Genomic DNA, 18,221 nt, shown 5'->3' with positions numbered 1-18,221 from the left:
CTGTTGGTGTGAGCTTCGGTGTGAGGGGTGAAAATCTCTAACAGCCACGTTGCGGGGACACCTTATCCCTCCCAGGCTGTAACCAGAGGCTGAAGGTATCCATTAGCACCATCGACCTTTTCTCTTTTGGACGAAGGAAAATGGGAGAGCCAGGAATCTGACCTATGGCCCTGGCTGGTCAAAGGCCTGCCAAATGTGCTTGTTAAAATGTCAGCAGCCATTTTGTCCATGGGAAACATCTTTCTTTCTCAGCCCCTGGCATGTGTGTACCCCAGGAGGGAGGGAGCCAAAGGGTCATGGGTGAGGCCAGAGTCCTTGCTCCGTGCTGTTATGGAGGCAGGAAACTCCAGAATTGATGACCATGAGCCGCACCGAGCCCAGCAGACACGTGGAATCTCTCGTTCTCAAACAAGATGTCTGTTGTCCATGGGAAATGGCTGAGGTGACCACGAGGATGCTATTGACCCCAGCTCACGGTTATTCCACCTTCACTGCGTACCCGGCGTTGTGCTAAGCACTTCATATGTGGTTGGTCATTTAATCCTCATGACTTTATAAGGGGCTTTCAGGAAGGGTGAGTAATAGGTTAGGAATAGACAGAGCTAGGATTCTTACCCAGCCACCAATTCCAGCACCCAGTCTAACATTTCCACAGCTCTTGTCCCTTTGACTCATCTAATTCAGTAGTTCTCAGGCGGGGGTGATTTTGCCTCGCACCTGCCACCACCGCAGCGGGCACTTGGCAGGATCGGAGATTTTTGATTGCCACACCTGGGGGTAGGGTGTCGCTGCTGCCTTCTAGGAGATAGAGGCAGCGATGCTAGTAAACACCCTACAGTTAACAGAACAGACCCTAAAACAAAGAAGTATCCAGCCCAAAATTCAATAGTTGAGGTCCCCTGACCCAGTGACTGGGACAAGGTAAATATCCAAACAATATTTGCAGTTCTGGAATGAACAGTTTCTACCATTCCCTTCCTTTTCTTCATTCAGTTGTTTATGTTTTTTCTTTCAAGAAATTGCAACCCTCTCCTCAAGGTTTTAGTACTTTCTCTGATATAAACAGGTGGCTTTTCTTGGCTTAGCGTACCTTCTAATTGGAAAGAAAAATCACACCCCGTTGTTTTCACCTGGTTGATAACCAAATGGAGAGAGATGATGTTCTCTCTGAAAGCAACTCTTTGTGTGTGTGTGTGTGTGTGTGTGTGTGTGTGTGTTGGTACTTTTAAAAAATATTTACAGTTTGGAGTATTAGCTGGGAAGTCTAAGGACAGTGTTTGATCCCAAATCACCGTGTGTGTGTGTGTGTGTGTGTGTGTGTGTGTGTGTGTGTGTGTGTGGTAGACACCCTAAGGAAATCAGTCTGATCCCAGAGAAAACAATTAGAACCATGTGGTTTTTCATTCACCACTGTTTTTAGAAGCACTGCCAAAACATTTGAGATAAAGACAAAGGGGTCATTCATGCCCAGCAGCCCACACTGGGGGAAAGTGGAGTCCCCTGGATGGTGAAAGGCAGGCAGCCTTCTGGCTCCCACTGTTAGGGCTTTATTAGTGGGGCAAACATAATTTAGAGAATCAATGAAGAGGCCAAACACTGCTGCTGGTCAGAGAGAATCCTCCAAGGTAGGCCCCCTCTGTGCCTCAGGAGAGCTTGGCATACAAGGACTCCCCACCTAATTAGTGTCCTTCTAAATGTGTATAGACAGAAACCCACAAAGAATTTCTGTGACTATTTAATTATGGTTGGGTCTCTTTTGTCTTAAAGGAGACTGCAGTCTGCTAGTCCAACGCAGTACCATGGGGAAGCTTTACAAAATCTCCTAATGAGTTGGCCTCCCTGTGTTTCTGTCATTCCCCGAGGGTGAGAGAATTATCTGTTTGTCCCAAAAACTGACCAGCAGAAGTGCAACCTATTCAACTTTAGGAACCTCTAAAGGTAATGAGACTCACATCAGAGCAATTCAAAACTCCTCTTGGCATGGAAATACAGAATTCAAGAATGAAATTCAGGAAGAGAGAAGAGGATTCCACTAGATTTAAGATGCTCCCAAGATTGGGGTTTTAAACTTATAAATAAACAAGCTCTATGTAGAAATTCCTGGTACAGTATAAGACCTTAATATTTACCAAATGATCAATTAAATGGACCAATAAAAGTATAATTTTGTCCCAAGGCCCAAGGATACTTAAATATTTTAGCATGAATTCCCTATACTAATGCAAAAATTCCTCCATGAATTTAACTTAGGAATCAAATCTTCATTTGAAGTTGGTCTTTGGTTATAAAAAAAAAAAGAGTCCTTGGCTTCATGGGGACCAATGGCTTTTCTTTCCTCTCTTTATACACTTTTGTTTTATACACTATAAACTTCGGGGAAGATATTTGGGAAATAGTAATTTTGAGATCTTAGAAAAAAAGTGTAAGCCCAAGAAAACTATTGTTACGCTTTCCCTTGGAGAAGATTACTGGGTAAGTGCTGAGTTGTAACAACTTGCATAGAAAGCTGAATATAAAATCCTAAACAAAGGGCAGTCTAAACCCAGGGCAGCATTTAAGGCAAGGAAATTTCCTTGCCTTTTTATTTAAAGCAAAGTGGCTCAGCAGGATGTATGGAAAGTGAAGTTTAATGATGTGAGGTCCAGAGGTTTGCATATGGTCTCCTGTTATGCCAATGACTTGGAAGGTGGCCTTGAGGAATGACCTCTGCTCTGAACCTCCATTTCCTCTTCTGCAGGATGCAAACAGTACTATTCGCCTAACATAACATTCTGAGTATTCCTGAATACCACGTAAGATATTACCCATGAATGTTATTTAAAGATTGGATAACTGTGAACTATTTTATTGTCATTTTTTATGGTTATTTTATTTCAACATCTAACCTCAAATATCAGCTTTTGAGCTTGCAAAATACCTCTTCAGTAACACATTATTATAGAAATCCTGTTACTTTTATATTAACTATATAGTAATAAAATTTTCATCAGTTATCAAAATATCTACATGGTTACTTTTTTGTTGTTTGATTTTCATAGCTGTAGCCAAAATAGCCATGAAATGGGAGAAAGGATTATGGACCCAAATACTGGGGATATGAGAGTTTTCTTTTTTTCTTCTTTTATCCCCCCATCTTCTTTTTCCCTCTCTCCCTTTCTTTTGTATTTATATGACCACCATGTATTATGTCTCATGATACAAAATAAATGAGACTGATCCCCTCATCTGAAGGACTTCAGAATTTACTGGTGATGAAGGTCAAGTTGAGACAGAACTGCAACCAAGTATCAAATACATCCCAAAGATGCTAGGGTGAAGTGGGAGGTCTAGAGAGGCTTCTTGGAGAAAGAAATGTCTACTTTGGATTTTAAAGGGTAAGAGTTTGGAAGGAAAGAAAGGGTGAGAATACAGGTTCAGGAAACTCCCTGTGGTTCCGTGGAACTTAAAGGAAAAGGGTTTATAAGCACCTGCTAGGGAATAAGACCAAAAAAAAAAAAAAAAAAAAAAGTAGAGAGATGCCTTATTGGGAAGGGTCTTCCCAGTCACGAGGTGTTTTGATTACATTTGAGGGAACCATGGAAGACCTTAAAATCAGCGTAGTGATGTGATCCAATAGTTACTTTGAAAAATCATTCTGTCATCTACTGGAGATGGGATAGGAAAGGGAAGACTAGAGGCAGGAAGACCAGTTTGGGGGTGTTATCAGTGTCCTAAGTGAAGGTCAGTGGCCAAGATGTAGACCAAGGAAGGAAGGACAGAGAAAGAGGGCATCTGAGTATTTCAGTGGTGGCATATTAAACAAGACCAGTGAATGGCTCTATGCAGCGTTAAGGGAGAGTAGAGGGCTTCCTTGTTCTGCCCTACCTCAAGCTTTGCCTCATTTTGCCTCTTTTAACATTATTTTGCTAAAGCATAAAACAACATGTTTATATAGTTCACTTTCAGATAGCAGTTGTGTTTAAGGACCATATGTCTCCATCTGTGGGAGAACGTTCCAGGTAAAGGGATAATTAGTTTGTTGGTTTGTTTTTACAGATGAGATAACATTTTAAGAAGATGAAGTTGGATATCTTCTTTTTCTTGCTCTCTGTGTACAGAAGCAAGCTTATGTAGATCATAGCCCATCAAGTAAGGAAAGGGTTTTAATGGGCCAGTTATCCTAAAAGCTCATACACTTACTACAGCAAAAAATGTGTCCTTCTTCACAGGATTCCACATTGGACAGTTTAGAGAATGTGCAATAATACCTTGATTGGAAGCCACAGTATTATGATGTGGCTTTTCTACACCTGATTTACCAGAATTGGTACCTTGAATTCTTTCCTTTTCTTTTTTCTCCCTCATGTTATACACTTACCTGTATGACCTCATCCACTACTCTGATGTTTTATCACCTAAAATTTGAACAGGTACTGTTTCAGACAGATTAGAAACAGCTATAGCTTATTGGCATAGGTTTGTGTTTTCCTGTGGGTTTTGCTTTTCAGAGAAGACCTCTCTTCTGAAAGTATAGTTTATTGTCATTTTCAAGGTAATCCCTTCCTAACCCCCTGCCTCTACCAAGTCACTCTCATTTGATCTCAGCCAAGAACTCCATCTTGGAGAGGTTGTATGTGGAGTTAGCTCCGTATTCTGGCCCTGTCTGTCTTTCCAAAGATTAATGCTGTTAAGGAAAGGGACTATGAAAGCTTATGGAAAGGATTCCCTTTGAAGAAATCAAATGACTCTTTCCAGCATCCAACCCAAAGCCTTATTTTTCTTAGAAACAAGGGCCACTGTCTCTCCCAACTGTTTGGACTCTAACTCACTATGTGATTTAAGGCATATTAATTACTGAGGCTAAGTCTCCTCATTTAGGAAATGGAAATAATTTCTATTGCATAGAGATGTGTTGCAGATTCAGCCTCTACTATAGGTCTTGGCAGGCATGTGTGTCAGTTAGGATAGATTAGGGCCTGCTGCAGTAACCATCAAAACCTGCTTCTCAGTGGTTTAAAACAACAAAGAAGTATTTCTTGTGCATGCTACATGGCCAGTGAAGTTTGAGAGGGGGCTCTGCTGTCTGTAGTCCTGCAAGGATCTGATCCAGTGGAGACTCCACATCTTATGACATTAACATCTCCATACCAGGCTTCAGGATGACTCTTAATTATATTTCATTCGATAAAGCAAGTCACATGGCCATACTGAACTTCAAGGTATGGGGAAGTATAATTCTTCCATGTCTTGGGATGGATAGGGGAACTAGAAACACTGGTGTGAGAGGAGTAATGTTACCATCACTGACTTCCTTCCAGTTCACAAGAAGAATAACAACTATTCATGGACAAGGCACCACTGAGAAAACACTGGAACACAGGGGTGAGGCTGAAACATAGCTCCTGCACCATGGACACTGAGATGAACTGCATTAGAAGGTAAGAGGACTCCTCTGACCTTACACTCTTCTTCAGGGGGAAAAAAGAAAGCCCAGGTAGACATCCAGTCCCATCCCCAGCATCGTAGGTTGCTTTCTGATAGGCTCATTTGGGTCTTCATGTGTACTGTGGGGAAATCTGTAGGACTTGACCACTCAGAATTGAATTGTGATGAAGAGAGGGGAGGGCCTTGTAGCAACCAGCATTCAAATCTTGGCAGACTGAGTTCCTACTCCTACTACCCAAGTTCAACAGCACTGACCATCTGTAGAGCAAAGCCAGTGACCCTGTTTGACAGGGAACTTAGGACATGGTTCAGCTTAAGTCAAGACCCCAAAGGGCACTCCCAGCCTTGGAGCAGTTTCTGCCAGTCTGCCCAGGCAGGGGAACTAATTCATAGTCCTGTTCACTGCTAAATGTAGCTCCTTACCCCACCTGGCCAGTAAGTCTGACCAGAGACCTGGGAAACTGCTTGGTCCAGCAACACTCCAGCTCTAACCTCAGCCAGCAGGTCTGCTAGTTTGCAGGCCAACTCAGTGACCCAGTTCGGCCAGAGAGCTTGATACATAGTTTTGCCAGACTTGCTCCCCACACAGAGTCTTGCCAATACTTGTGCCTGCTCTGTGGCTCCCCTCCCCACAAGCAGGAAAGGTAATCTGTAGTCCCATCCACTGCTAAATCCAGACTTCAACACTGCCAGCCAGGAACTAGAGCTCCTGGGAATCTTGGTAGCCTACTCTCCAGTCTTGGTTATAGCAGCATTTGAATGGGGATCCTGGCCAGTGACTCAGTGTCTTCAGAGCCAAGACAGTGGCCCCTTCTGTCCAGAGAGTTTAGCACACATTTCTAATCTGATACATACAAAAAAAAAAAAAAAACTTTCCAGAACTGGGGCCTGTTCAGTAGCCCAACCAGGCAGGGAAGCTAATTTATAATAATGCATACTGCTTAACATAGCCTATAGCCCAGCCTAACCAGAAATCTAACAGAGCCCCCAGGGACCTGTGTAGCTCATCCTGAAACTCAGATTACAGTGACACCTGAGTAGAGCTAAGTAGGTGGACCTACTGACCTACAGAGTTAGACAGGAAACTTGCTGCACAGGTCAGCCTAATCTGATCCCCAAACGGGAGGCTTGCCAACTGTGGAGACTGGCCTATGTAGGGCCACTGATTCATAACCCTGCTTACTGCTAAATACAGCCTTCAACCCTTCTGAATGGTGAAATTAACCACAGCACATAGAAAGCTGCATCCTACAGCCCTGCCTAGACTGTCAGTTGAATTCAGACCACAGCCCATTGCTTTCCCCATCTGCAGAGAAAACCAGTGGCCCCATATGGCCAGGCTTTTCAATGCAGTTTAGCTTGAGTTGAGAGTCCTCATGGATTGAGTTGAGTATTTGGGGCCTGTTCTGCTGCCCTACCATAGCAAGGGAGCCAATTCAGAGCCCTACCACCTGCTGAATATGGTACCAAACTCTAATGGCCTCAGAAGCCTGACCAGAGAGAGGATCCAGGCAACTTAGGAGTCCATCCTATGGACATTACCGGCTGACACATTAAGAAATCCAAACTAAGCTGACTAGTGAGAACTGTCTCTGCCAAAGTCAACCTGTAAAGTATGGAAAAGAGACCAGTTACTGAATGTTACATTGGTATGTGAGGAATCAAGTATCATTAAAAATTCAGGTTAACATGACACCAATCAAAGGAAACTAATAAAGCCCCAGTAACTGATCTTACAAAATGGAGATTTACAATGGTCAGATAAAAAATTCAGAATAATTCTCTTGAAGTTTGGTAAACTTTATGAACATACAAATAACAAAGTTAAACAATGCATAGACAAGAAGTTTAAAGAAACACAAACCACCAATAACACCAAACATAATTCCTAGGTCTGAAGAATACAGTAATTGAACTGAATTTGAGAGAGCTTCAACATCAGTCCTGACCCTGCAAAAGAAAGAACCACTTACCCAGAAGACAGGGCATATGAAATTATGTAGTGAGAGGAACAAAAGGGGGAAAAAAGTGAAGAAAGCCTAAAGGAAATATAGGGTACCATCAAAAGAATATATAGAGAATAATGAGCATCACAGAAGAAGAGAAAGGGAAAGGGACAGAAAATATATTTAAAGCAATAATGGATAAAAACTTCCCAAACCTGGAGAGAGAACTGGACATCCAGATCCATGAGGCCCAAAAGACCTCCAACAGGTTGACTCTGATAGGGCAACACTGAGAAACATTAAATTGTCAAAAGTTAAAGAATTTTGAAACCACTAAGAGAAAAGATAACAGGTAACATACAAGGAAACCAAATAAGACTATGGGCATATTTCTCATCAGAAACTTTTCAGGCCAGGACAGAATGGGGTGATATATCCAAAATACTGAAAGCCATACAAATGGCTAACAGAAACATGGAAAAATGTTCAACATCATTGGCCATCAGGGAAATTCAAATCAAAACCACAGTGAGATACCACCTCACACCAGTCAGAATGGCAAAAATTAACAAGGCAGGAAACAAAAAATATTGGAGAGGATGTGGAGAAAGGGTAACCCTCCTACAGAGTTGGTGGGAATGCAAGTTGGTACAGCCACTTTGGAAAACAGTGTGGAGGTTCCTCAGAAAGTTAAAAATAGAGCTACCCTATGACCCAGCAATTGCACTACTGGGTATTTACTCCAAAGATACAGATGTAGTGAAAAGAATGAGCACATGCACCCAAATGTTCATAGCAGCAATCTCTACAATAGCCAAACTGTGGAAGGAGCCAAGATGCCCATCCATAGATGAATAGATAAAGAAGATGTGGTCCATATATACAGTGGAATATTACTCAGCCATCAGAAAGGATGAATACCCACCATTTGCATCGACATGGATAGAACTCGAGGGGATTATGCTAAGGGAAATAAGTCAAGCAGAGAAAGACAATTATCATATGGTTTCACTTATATGTGGAACATAAGGAATAGCATGTAGGACATTAGGCGAAGGAAGGGAGAAATGAAGGGGGGGAATGAAAGGGAGGGGGACAAACCATGAGACTACGGACTCCAGGAAACAAACTGAGGGTTTCAGAGGGGATGGGTTAGCCCAGTGATGGACATTAAGGAGGGCACATGTTGAGATGAACACTGGGTGTTATAGGCAAACAATGAATCATGGAACACTACATCAAAAACTAATGACGTACTGTATGGTGACTAACATAATTAAAAAAAAAGAGAATAAAAAAATATTTAAAGCAAGAAAATGTTAACCAAGAATTCTATATCTAGCATAGGTTAGAAAAGGAGAGATAAGTTCCCTGAACAAAAGCTGAGGGAGTTTATTACCACTAGATCTGCTTTACGAGAAATGCTAAAGGGAGTTCTTTCAGTGAAGGAGAAAGGATGCAAATTAATATCATAAAAACATATGATGCTTGTGTTAAACTCACTGGTAATGGTAAACATATAATCAAAGTTAGCTTCTGTCATGTGGTAATATTGGTGTGTGATTAACTTTTTAACTATAGTTGCAATTCAAAGAAATGAAGTAAAATTCACCATGACTACAACAATCTACTATTGGATACACAATATAAAAATATGTAAAGTATGATGTCAGTAACCTAATATGTGAGGAAGAGGAAAAGTTAAAGTTTAGGAATGCTATCTAGTGAAGTTATCAGTTTAAAATAGGGTGTTCTAATTTTTAAAGTAGGGTGTTTAAGATATTTTATGTAAGCCTCATAGTAACCACAAGGGAAAACCCAGTAATTACACAAAAGAGCATACTAAGATGCTGAAGCATATAGATACCAAAAGACATCAAATCACACAAACAAGACAGGAGGATAAGAAAGGAACAACGGATCTACAAAACAGAAAATAACTTTTTATTTTTTATTTTTTATTTTATTTTTTTTTTTTTTAAAGATTTTATTTATTCATTTGACAGAGATACAGACAGCCAGCGAGAGAGGGAACACAAGCAGGGGGAGTGGGAGAGGAAGAAGCAGGCTCCCAGCGGAGGAGCCTGATGTGGGGCCCGATCCCGCAACGCCGGGATCACGCCCTGAGCCGAAGGCAGACGCCTAACCGCTGTGCCACCCAGGCGCCCCAGAAAATAACTTTTTAAATGGAATAGTGTTTATCAATTGTAACTTTGAATGTAGATAGCTTAAATTCTCTGGTCTGATTAAAGACTTAGAATATCTGATGGGTAAGAAGATTCAACAATATACTGCCTACCAGAGACTTACTTTAACTTTAAAAGACACATAAAGATATGGAAAGGTATTTCAAGCAAATAGTACCCCCCCAAAAAGTAGGAATAACTATACTTGTATCAGACAAAATAGAATTTAAGCTAAAAGGGTAAAAAGACAGAAAGAAGGTCATTATATAATGATAAAGGGGTCAGTCCATCAAGAAGATATAACAGTTGTAAATATTTATAAGTACCACAATATATAAACAAAAATAGAACTAAAAGATGAAGTAAACAGCAAAACAGTAATAGTTGAAGACTTTAATTACTACAGTCTCAACAACGGATACATTCCAGACAGAGAATCAGTAAGGAAAGAGAGGATTTGAACAATGCTGTAGATGAAAGGGACCTAACAGACATATACAGAATACTCTGTCTGGACTAGCAAAAGATACAGTTTTTCAAGCACACAAGAAACATTTTTTATGTTAGCCCATAAAACAAGTCTTAGCAAATTGAAGATTAAAATCATACCAAATATCTTCTCTGACCACCATGATATGAAACGAAATCATTAGCAGGAGAAAAACTGGAAAACTCATGAATAAGTGGAAACCAAGGAATACTGTCATGACCAACCAAAGCAGAATTAAAGAGAAATTTAAAAATGTTCTTAAAATGAATGAAAATGGAGACACAATATACCAGAACTGAAGGGATGCAGCGAAAGCAGTTGTAAGAGAAAGTTCATAGCAAAAACTGCATACATTAGGAAACAAGAGATCAAATAAGCAACCTAATTCTAGAGCTCAAGGAACTAGAAGAGGAACAGATGAACAAAAAGTTACCGAAAGGAAAGAAGTAATAAATATTAGTGAAGAAACAAGTGAAATAGAAAACAGGAATATAGAAAAGATTGATCTAAGTAAAAGTTGGTTCTTTGAAAAGAAGAAAATTGCCAAACCTTTAACTAGACTACTCAAGGAAAAAAGAGAGGACCCATATCAAAACTGTAAATGAAAGAGAAACATCACAACTGATACCACAGTAATACAAAGGATCATAAGAAGCTACTATGAAAAACTATATGCCATCAAAATGGACAATTTAGAAGAAACAGATAATCCAGAAGAAATGAATAAATTCTTAGAAGCATACAACCTACCAACACTAAATTAGAAAGATACAGAAAATCTGAACAGACCAATTATTAGTAAGGAGTTTTCATCAGTTATCAAAAATCTTCCAGGGACGAAAAACACAGGACCAAATGGCTTCACTAAGTTTTACCTAACATTTAAACAAGAATTAATGTCAAACCTTTTCAAACTCTTCCCAAAAAATTTAACTGGAGGGAATACTCTCAAACTCATTTAAGCAGTACCCTCATACCAAAGCCAGAAAAGGACACTGCAAGAAGAAAAAACTATAGGCCGGGGCGCCTGGGTGGTTCAGTTGTTAAGCGTCTGCCTCCGGCTTAGGGCGTGATCCCAGAGTCCTGGGATCCAGCCCCGCATCAGGCTCCATGCTCTGCCAAGAGCTGCTTCTTCCTCTCCCACTCCCCCTGCTTTTGTTCCCTCTCTTGCTGGCTCTCTCTCTGTCAAATAAATAAAATCTTAAACAAACAAACCAAAAACCTGTAGGCCAACATCCCTGAAATATATACATGGAAACATTAATAAAATACTAGAAAACCAAATTCAGCAGCACATTAAAAGGATCATTCACCATGATCAATTAATATTTCTCCCTGGGATGCAAGGATGGTTCACCATATGAAATTAAATGTGATACACCATATAAACAGAAAGAAAGATACTCATGTCATTTCAAAAGATACAGAAAAAGCATCTGACAAAATTCAACATCTATTAATGAAAAAAAAAACCAAACTAGGTATAGACAGACTATACCCCAACATGACAAAAGCCATATATGACAAGCCCACAGCTAATGTACTCAGTGGTGAGAGGTTGAAAACTTTTCTTCTAACATCATGAACAAGACAAGGGTGCCCATTCTCACTACTCCTTTTCAACATAATACTAGAAATTCTGCCAAAGGCATCAGGCAAGAAATACAGGTCACTAGAATTAGGAAGAAATAAAATTGTCCCTATTTACAGATGACATGATTTTACATATAGAAAATCCTAAAGGCGGGGCGCCTGGGTGGCACAGCGGTTAAGCGTCTGCCTTCGGCTCAGGGCGTGATCCTGGCGTTATGGGATCGAGCCCCACATCAGGCTCCTCTGCTGTGAGCCTGCTGCTTCCTCTCCCACTCCCCCTGCTTGTGTTCCCTCTCTCGCTGGCTGTCTCTATCTCTGTCTAATAAATAAATAAAAAATCTTTAAAAAAAAAAAAAAAAAAAGAAAATCCTAAAGACTCCACAAAACACTGTTTAATCTGTTAGATCAAATTCAGTAAATTTGTAGGATATAAAAGTAACATGCAGAAATCAGCTTTTTTTTTTAATTCAAATTCAATTAGCCAACATATAGTACATCATTAGTTTCAGGTGTAGAGTTCAATATTCATCAGTTGCATGTAACACTCAGTGCTCATCACATCACGTGCCTTCCTTAATGCCCATCACAGTAGCTTTTCTATACACAAAGAATTACAAGAAAAAAGATAATATCACTTACAACAGCATATACATACACTTACAGCAACTAAAAAAATACTTAGGAATAAATTTAACCAAGGAGGTGAAAGTCTCCACATGGAAAACTGTAAGACCTTGATGAAGAAAATTGACGAGGATCCAGATAAATGCAAAGACATCCTATGTTTAGGATAATTTATTGTGAATATTTATATGGAATAATTTATTGTGAAAATGTCCATGTTATCCAGAGCCATCTATGGACTCAATGTAATCCCTATCAGGATTCCCCTGGCATTTTTTTTTTTTACAGACGTAAAAAAACAATCCTAAAATTTACATGGAACTACAAAAGACTGCAAATAGCCAAAGCTATCATGAGAAAAAAGAATAAAGCTGGAGGCATCACACTTCCTGATTTCAAGTAATATTATAATACTATAGGAATCCAAACAGACCCATAGACAAATGGAACAGAATTGAGAGCCCACAAACAACCCCATACTTATATGGTATACAAATATTTGACAAGGGAGCCAAGAACACTCAATGCAGAAATAAATGGGGCTGGAAAAATGGATTTTGACATGTTAAAGAATGAAACTAGACCCTTACTACTCACAAATTAACTCAAAATGGAGTAAAGACTTAAATGTAAGATCTGAAACTATAAAACTCTTGGAAGGAGCAGAAAATAAGCTCCGTGAGATGAATCTTTGCAATGGATTTTAGGATTGAACAGCTAAAGCATAAGTAACAAAATAAAAATAAACAAGTGGGACTACATAAACTAAATAGCTTCTACACAGCATAAGAAACAATCAAGAAATTAAAAAGACAACCTACAGAATGGGAGAAAACATTTACTAATCGTATATCTGACAAAGTGTTACTATGCAAAATTTATAAAGAAGTCATAATATAATAAATAGCAATACAACAGATTATGCAATTAAAAATGGGCAAAACACCTAAATAAACATTTTCCCGAAGAAGATTTTCAAATGGTGAACAGAAACCTGACAAGGTGCTCAGCATCACTCATTCGTGGATGAATGCAAATCAAAACCTAGTGACACATCACCTCACACTTGTTAGCATAGCGATCATCAAAAAGACGAGAGATTACACTACTGGGTGTTTACCCCAAAGATACAGACGTAGTGAAGAGAAGGGCCATATGCACCCCAATGTTCATAGCAGCATTGTCCACAATAGCTAAATTGTGGAAGGAGCCGAGATGCCCTTCAGCAGACGGATGGGTAAAGAAGATGTGGTCCATATATACAATGGAATATTACTCAGCCATCAGAAAGAACGATTACCCAACATTTGCAGCAACATGGACGGGACTGGAGGAGATCATGCTAAGTGAAATAAGTCAAGCAGAGAAAGACAATTATCATATGGTTTCACTCATTTATGGAACATAAGAAATAGCAGGGAGATGGGTAGGAGAAGGAAGGGAAGGATGAAGGGGGGGTAAACAGAAGGGGGAATGACCCATGAGAGACTATGGACTCTGGGAAACAAACTGAGGGCTTCAGAGGAGAGGAGGCTGGGGGATTGAGCTAGGCCAGTGATGGGTAGTAAGGAGGGCACGTATTGCACGGTGCACTGGGTGTTATAGGCAAACAATGAATCATAGAACACTGCATCAAAAATTAAGGATATACTGTATAGTGACATAATAAAAAATTTTTTTAAAATGGCTTATATGTGTAATGCAACCCCATTTAAATGGAACTGTAGAAATAGTATAAATGTGTATACACTTTGTATAATTTCATTCTTAAATGTAAAATAAAATATACATATTCTAAAAATACAAAAAACAAAACAAAAGAGGAGAGATTACAAATGCTGGCAAGGATATGAAGAAAAGGGAACCTTGTGTTGTATAATTATAAATTGGGGCAGTTACATGGAAAACAGTATGGAGGTTCCTCCAAAAATTAAAACTAAAATTACCTTATGATCCAGCAATTTCAATTCTGGGTATGTATTCATAGGAAATGATATTACTGTGTCAAAGAGATACCTCCACCTGCATCCGTGTTTCCTGCAACATTATTTATAATAGCAAAGACATGGAAACAACCTTGTCCACTGATGGATGAATGGATAAATACAATGTGGTGTATGTATTACACACACACACACACAAGAATACTATTCAGCCATAAAAATGGAAACCCTGCCATTTGTTGCAAGAATGGATTTTGAAGGCATTATGCCCAGTGAATTGTCAGATAGACAAAGACAAATTTTGTATGATCTTACATGTAGAATCTTAATAAAAATCTATAGAAAAAGAGATCAGATTTGTTACTAGAGGCAGGGGCTGAAGTTAGGGGAATTGGATTAAATTTTTCAAACGGTACAAACTTGCAGTTATAAGAAAAATAAGTACTAAGAATATAATGTATAACATGATGACTGTGGTTAGCGCCACGGCATGCTATATTTAAAGGTTGCTAAGATAGATCCTTAAAGTTCTCATTACGAGGCAAAAACATTTGTGTATGTCAGAAGATGGATAATAACTCAGCTTGTGGTTTTAACTCTTCAACAACAATGTGTAAATCATTATGCTGTGTACCTTAAACTATATAGTGCTGTGTATCGATTATATCTCAATAATACTGGGAAAAGACATTTTCTGTACACAGATATCTAAGTATCTAAGCAATGTAGCCACCCTCTAGTTTAAAAAAAGTACATCAGTATACAAAACGAGAAATGTTTAAAACCAAGTACACATGCTTATGAAAACATCTGGAGTGTGAGTGAATGTGTGTATGTGTATTTTGTGTACCCGTATGCTGGGCGTGGCTGGGGTGGTAAGGTAAGGGGAGCAGAGGAAACATACAACAGTTATCGCCTTTGGTTGTGTAATGCTATGCCAGTTTTCTATAAATCTTTATAGGTTAATGGGATAAATAATTGGTCTAAATATCATTTAATGATGCATTTGAATATATATATTAAAGTAAGCTGCCTGACACACAGAAAGAACTTCTTGGGTTCCAAGAAAAGCTGGAACTCTTAGAAAGGAAGAAAGAAAAATCTCATAGCTTTCCCGGTGGTCCTGTTGGGTTACCAGCAAAATGCAGAGCAACATTTTGGTATCAGATGAGATTAGGCAGCCCCCCTGTTAGCTGTATGAGAATAGGTAAGTTTTATCACCTCTCTGACAATTATTTTACTCAAATGCAAAACAGAAACAGTAATACCCTATTGGGTTTCACAATCTTGTATTTAATACACAAATCCCGTTGAGTATCATTTAGGCTCCAAGTGACAGGGAACTTATTACATTGACAATGAGGCTCCTTTCATTCTTGCATAGTGTTGTTAGAAACTTCTGTCTTACGTTAAGCTGAACTCAGTCCTCCATTGGTCTTTAAGGACAGGGGTCTCTTTCTATGCCAATCCTACAAGAAGGCAGTGTACCTTCTTAGATTTGGCCCACATACTATCTGAACATTGTCATTTCATTTACTTTGCCCTGGCATACGTCATAAAACCATTGAACATTTTTCTTTAAATCTAGTAACTGAACTAGATGCCACATATGCCCTCAGCCACTGTTAATAAGTCTTATATAAAATAAGGGAAAAGTAAGAGGATAAGTAAAAAAAAAAGTGCGTGTGTGTGTGCATGTACGTACATGTTTTAGTCTTCATTTATGTACTTGCTCATAAGGCAGTGGTTGCTATTGATAACTCCCCCCTTATCCATTATCTCCACTAATCAGTGTTCATTTTTTAAAAAAATTATTAAAATATTTTAAATGCTTTTAGAAAAAGATATTATGTATTTTGAAAGAGAGAGCACGAACAAGGAGGAGGGGGCAGAGGTACAGGGAGAAGCAGATTCCCCAATGTGGGGCTGAATCCCAGGACCCCAGTATCATGACCTGAGTGAAGGCAGACCCTTAACTGACTGAGCCACCCAGGCGCCCCTACTAAACAGTGTTCCTTATGGATTCCTTCCTGTATGGTTTAAATCCTTAGTTGTACTGCCTTCCATTCTATTAACTTAGTATTGCCCCTGGGGATTCTAAGACCTACCCAAGAGGATCCCCTAGGTTCCAGACATAGTCCTTTCTGACCCATTGTGCATCAGCAACTCAAATTTCTTTTTAATGATCAAGAACAAGAACAAACATCTAGCTAGGATAGTAACTTCTTCCCTTACTGGTTTAGTGGTGTATGTAATAAGCCTGAAATGGGCAGATGGTCAGTGAGACTGCCAATTCAGTGGCACATTGTGTCCCCTGGCAAAGACATTTCTCCGCTGAGAACTAAAACAAGAGCTCAGAGTTGTAGGGGCAAGGAGCAAATATTCTATGAATGGGTATAAAAATGAGAGGAGTTTTTCCCCAATTTTACCTCTTGATTCTCACACCTGTGTTTCTGATGTGGACAATACACCATGTATTGGTTGCCTATTTAAAGCATATACTGCATATTTTAAGATCTAACTCCAAACTCTCAGGGTGTTTTTACCCAGTAGGTACTATAATGACTCTTCAGTAGACCATTCCACCATTCCAGGATACTAGATGCTTTTAGCGGAAATGGGGTATATTTTAAGATCATTGAATTCCATGAGTATAAACCAACCATCACACTTATTTTGGTATAAAATGAGTTCTGTATTCAGAAGCAGTATTTTGTGTTCTTCCATGATGGCAAATAAAAGGTTCTCCTACTCCATGGATGGTGGTTCTGATAGTACGGTGTGGGCAGGAAAGACAAATCTATATCCAGAATATATATCTATTGCAGTGAAGACAAATCGCTATCTCTTCCATGCTGAAAGAATCTTGACGTAAATCACCTGACATAAGACTATTTCCCTAAAGAAATAATTATGACGTTACTATAGGCATATCTGTTTATTGCCATGTGAATCTTAATATGATCATATATCTTAGCCCAATGAATCCTTTGGTGGGAGTTTATCCTAAATAAATAATTAGCTATAGCAAAGGTTCTTTATGCCCAAAGATATCAATCACAGAAGTACATGTATTAGCAAAACTTGGGGAACAGCTTCTGCATCCCACAATGGGGAACAGGGGATTAAATTATGGTACATAAGGTCAATGAGTTATTACACATCACTTAATAACAGTATATAACAATGTTAAAAATAAAGAATCAGAGGGACGCCTGAGTGGTTCAGTTGGTTAAGTGTCTGCCTTTGGCCCAGGCCATGATCCCAGGGTCCTGGGATAGAGTCCTAAGTCAGGCTCCCTGCACAGCGGGGAGTCTGCTTCTCCCTCTCCCTCCGCCTCTGCCCCTCCTCCCTGTTTGTGCTCTCTCTCAAATAAATAAAATCTTTAAAATAAAAGAAAAAAAGAATAAAGAATCAGAGTATAATATTTGTGTACACAATACAACACTGTTAAGATAAGGAGAAATCTGTACATGAGAAAGAAAAGCTTGGAACAAATTCCATGTCCAGTCAATCACCAAGCCTGTTCACGTGCTTTTCCTAAATATCTTCTAAATCTGTGAATATCTCTACCTCTCCATCACTACCATCTTCTTCCTGGTCACTGTTGACTTTCATCAGGATGAAATCAAGAACCTTCTAGCAGCCTCTCCTCATGCTCCTTTGCCTCATTTAGATGAAGGCAGAAGAATATTTTTTTTATGAATTTGATTATAGAAGTTCTGAAATCTTTAATGCACCTCAAAAGGCTACATCTATATCTTATGGCCTTTTGAGGTGCATTAAAGATTACCTATATATAGATATAGATATATATATGATTTGGCCAGAGAAAACCTCTCCCGCCTCATTATGTTTTCCTTATCTACCCAGCCACTGTGAGGTTCACTGAGAGTCCTGTTTTGGGTCCAGATGCTTCTGTTAACAGGCATGAAGCACTTAAAGCTCATTGCTGCTAACATCCAAGGTTTAGTAACAGGCTATGTGTATTTTTAAGTCTTCCTTCCTACCATTC

General features: G+C 39.3%; 1 long non-coding RNA gene across 3 annotated transcripts in view; it reads left to right on the top strand.

Moving 5' to 3' along the window:
* LOC123803522 (uncharacterized) overlaps positions 1-18,221 on the top strand; it is a 141,081-nt gene that overhangs the window by 82,807 nt on the left and 40,053 nt on the right. For all 3 annotated transcript variants that reach the window (XR_015728037.1, XR_015728038.1, XR_015728039.1), the window contains exon 4: positions 5,298-5,417. This is a non-coding gene — a long non-coding RNA (uncharacterized LOC123803522). The remainder of the gene's footprint in view (positions 1-5,297; positions 5,418-18,221) is intronic.

The sequence above is a fragment of the Ursus americanus genome, chromosome 21 (assembly GCF_024610735.1).
Source record: "Ursus americanus isolate L20-20 chromosome 21, mUrsAme1.1.p, whole genome shotgun sequence".
NCBI classification, from domain to species: Eukaryota; Metazoa; Chordata; class Mammalia; order Carnivora; family Ursidae; genus Ursus; species Ursus americanus.
The sequence above is the reverse complement of the archived record's forward strand: the minus strand, read 5'-3'. Positions and strand labels throughout refer to the sequence as shown.